A 4,262-nucleotide genomic window follows, 5' to 3' on the forward strand; every position below is an offset into this window, starting at 1 on the left:
GCCGTCAGAATGAGAGTCCAAACAGCTGATAAAAATACAAAAACAATCCATCCCATTTTCCTCTCACATAATATTTGTTTACAACTGTTATGGACTGTTTTTGCTTGTAAACGGTGCTTGATCTGTGCATATTTCTCAATTGATTCAGACGAAATTTTTCACTGGCGAAAGCAATATTATGGATAGAGGACAGTATTTTAGCTGGAAGTAATGATTTGAAGTTAAAAACGTCTTCATGGTGGATTTGTTTCTTACAAGACAGTAACTGATGGACTGGAGTGGTGTGGATTATTGTGATGTTTTTATCAGCTGTTTGGACTCTCATTCTGACGGCACCCATTCACTGCAGAGCATCGATTGTTGAGCAAGTGATGTAAATCTACATTTCTCCAAATCTGATGAAGAAACAAACTCATCTACATCTTGGATGGCCTGAGAGTGAGCACATTTTCATTTTTAGGGTGAACTATTCCTTTAAGGCTGGAGAAGAACTGCAGAAATATGCAGAATGTTATTTTTATAGTTTTATCACAGTATCGAGTCAACTTATGGGCCGAAACATACTCTACGCAAGTACGTGAATGCAAATGCTTATGGCTACGCAAACTTGATTTCGTACATCATAGTAATTATGTTTTGCATTTTCAGTTGTCACCATAGGGAGTGCTATAGTGGCCATTAGTGCAAACTGTCATCTTCTACAGCCGGTTTCTCTTTGGTTTAATGAGACAGACATGTAAAGGAAACTCTATCGGCCCTTTGAGGTAGGATATCGCAAAAGTAACATAAATGTGCATGTACAACAGGACATTTGCGCACTTGTGCAGAGGATGTTTATGCAAATAACATAACATTTTTCAAGCTTGCTTTCAAATGAGATATGCTATGCATACATGCAGCATTTACAAAGAAAAGCAGCACTTCTGCAGGCCAGACTACTGAGACGTCACGTCAGGAAATGACTGGCACAACGGTTCACGAAGAAAAGCCTTTTCGAAGAGGTTTAGCATGTAAAAGATGGAAGAATTGCACATTAAGGTAATTTTTGTCTCATTACACGATATATCACAGACTGGCATTCAGGGTTATTCTACACAGACGGTTAAAGCACAAGATTTCTGGATTTTAGTTTCACTGATCAGCCAAAAATTCCTATGGAAGCCCGTTTCCGCCACCGAATAAAATTATACTTTTTTTTTCTCACAATTGCAAATTTACATCTCGCAATTGTGCTTTTTTTTCTCTCAGAATTTCGGGATATAAACTCGCAATTGTTGAGTTATAAAGTCCAATTCTGAGGGAAAAGACAATTGAGAGTTTATATCTTGCATTTCTTATATTTTTTTCTCGCAATTGAGAGTTTATATCTCGTAATTTGCGACTTAATTTCAACAGAATTGCGTTATATAAAATCACAGTTCTGAGAAAAAATTCTCACAATTGCAAATTTACATCTCGCAATTGTGCTTTTTTTCTCTCAGAATTTCGGGATATAAACTCGCAATTGTTGAGTTATAAAGTCCAATTCTGAGGGAAAAGACAATTGAGAGTTTATATCTCGCAATTCTGATATTTTTTTCTCGCAATTGAGAGTTTATATCTCGTAATTTGCGACTTAATTTCAACAGAATTGCGTTATATAAAATCACAGTTCTGAGAAAAAATTGTTGCAATTGTGAGTTGCTGTCATGCAATTCTGACTGTATAACTCGTAATTGTAAATTTATATCACGCAATTCTGAAAAAAGTCCGAATTCTGAGATTAAAATTCGCAATTACCTTTTTTTATTCAGTGGCAGAAACAAGCTTTCGTAGTTTTAACTCGTGGTTGACCTGAAATTAGTTTTTAAATGGCCAATGATATCTGGAGGGCATATATAACCAATAAACCGATATTATTAGAAAGCAATTAAAACAAGGGAACAATGCTGAATTAGTATACTGTATTTGTACAAGCTAGAATCGTTCTTTAGGTGATTCATTGATCTGACTTTGTTATAACGAAATTATTAACATGGCGACACTTTACAATAAGGTTCATTAAAGCAATAAGCCCCAAAAAGCCGTGGTTTACACCCCTCAGCTGTTATAAATTCACTGTAAACCACGGCTATAAAACGGTTATTCCATATACGTAGTAAGGTTTCACAGAATAAAAAAATGGCCAATGATATCTGGAGGGCATATATAACCAATAAACCGATATTATTAGAAAGCAATTAAAACAAGGGAACAATGCTGAATTAGTATACTGTATTTGTACAAGCTAGAATCGTTCTTTAGGTGATTCATTGATCTGACTTTGTTATAACGAAATTATTAACATGGCGACACTTTACAATAAGGTTCATTAAAGCAATAAGCCCCAAGAAGCCGTGGTTTACACCCCTCAGCTGTTATAAATTCACTGTAAACCACGGCTATAAAACGGTTATTCCATATACGTAGTAAGGTTTCACAAAATAAAATGGAGCAAATAAAGTGTAATGATATTAATAAAAACAGTATTCTTCCACCAAACAATGTAGTTACTCAGAATCAGTTGTGGTTCCCAAGCAACACACAAAGTAAACAAAGGTGTGTGTTTGTAGAGTAATTTACAACAGCTTCGAACGCAGCTCAACCAATCAGAATCAAGGACCGGAACTCTCCGTTTTATAATAGTTAACATGAACTAAGCATGAACAATAAAGCGCATTTATTAGCATTATTAAAATCAAAAGTTGTGCTTGTTAACATTAGTTAATGCACTGTGAATAACACGAACTAACAATGAACAACTGTATTTTCATTAATAACATTAACGAAGATGAATAAATACTGTAATGGATTGTTCATTGTTCGTTCATGTACATTGACTAATGTAAAGTGTTAGCATTAACATTTATGGATGCAATAATTTCATGAAAAGGAGACTTATTAACGGTTTCGTTCCCTTTGTTGTTACATATTAATACACTAACATGTGCAATGTTCACCAAGGCACTGTGACATGATGCGTTTGAAAAGGATTGTGGGGGTTTGTGTATCTATCCGTCCTCATTTACTGAGGCATGTGTTTAACAGTATTTCTCTCAGAGAGGCATATGTGATTTAGTTTTATATAAGAACTAACACAAGCCCATCATTATACTGATGAATACTGTTCTTGAAGAGGGTTTCATGTAATACCAAATCCTTGGACTTGGGACTTTTTGAACCAAAGGAATTGTTACTTTGCATTACTAATCAGATCATAAAATAGACTGCCATGTATGAAAGTATTTGGCATAACCGGTTGTGTTTGGGTTTTACGCACATTTTGTATTTTGAGTCACTTACAGCTTTGTGTTTTTTTAAAGCACATTGAAAGGAATGGTGTTCCAATGAATGCATTTCCTGTGTAGTTAATCATTTTCTCAATACTGTATTTTAAGGTTTAGAAAAGGGCTTTTGGGCATTTTTTTCACGTCCAGCTCGGTGTTCGATGTAATGAGTAATAAATTCACAACTGTGCTGCATTCAGTGTTTGTCCAGGTTTTATTTGAATCATTGTTAAACCCTTAATTTAGGGACAAAAGGATCGAGAATGATAATGGTTAGTAATTGTAAATGTTAAAAATGCTATAAAGTTTAAACCGGTCATTTGTTTAAACTTATATTAAGTGTAAAATTATATTTTAAAAGACACTGTAGTTTGTTTCTTTGTTTTCCCCCCAGTGAAGTACTAGCAGCATTTACCAGTTTGTTTCATATTTAACAAATTTTGTAGCATTGCTTTAAAGTAATAAGAGTTTCTTTTCTGTGAATAATGCATCAGAAGGTTAAAATACACGACATACAGGTGCATCTCAATAAATTAGAATGTCATGGAAAAGTTTATTTATTTCAGTAATTCAACTCAATTTGTGAAACTCGTGTATTAAATAAATTCAATGCACACAGACTGAAGTAGTTTAAGTCTTTAGTTCTTTTAATTGTGATGATTTTGGCTCACATTTAACAAAAACCCACCAATTCACGATATCAACAAATTAGAATACTTCATAAGACCAATAAAAAAAACATTTTTAGGGAATTGTTGGCCTTCTGGAAAGTATGTTCATTTACTGTACATGTACTCAATACTTGGTAGGGGCTCCTTTTGCTTTAATTACTGCCTCAATTTGGCGTGGCATGGAGGTGATCAGTTTGTGGCACTGCTGAGGTGGTATGGAAGCCCAGGTTTCTTTGACAGTGGCCTTCAGCTCATCTGCATTTTTTGGTCTCTTGTTTCTCATTTT

The sequence above is a fragment of the Sinocyclocheilus grahami genome, unplaced genomic scaffold (genome assembly GCF_001515645.1).
Source record: "Sinocyclocheilus grahami isolate Dianchi unplaced genomic scaffold, SAMN03320097.WGS_v1.1 scaffold476.1, whole genome shotgun sequence".
Taxonomy (NCBI): Eukaryota; Metazoa; Chordata; class Actinopteri; order Cypriniformes; family Cyprinidae; genus Sinocyclocheilus; species Sinocyclocheilus grahami.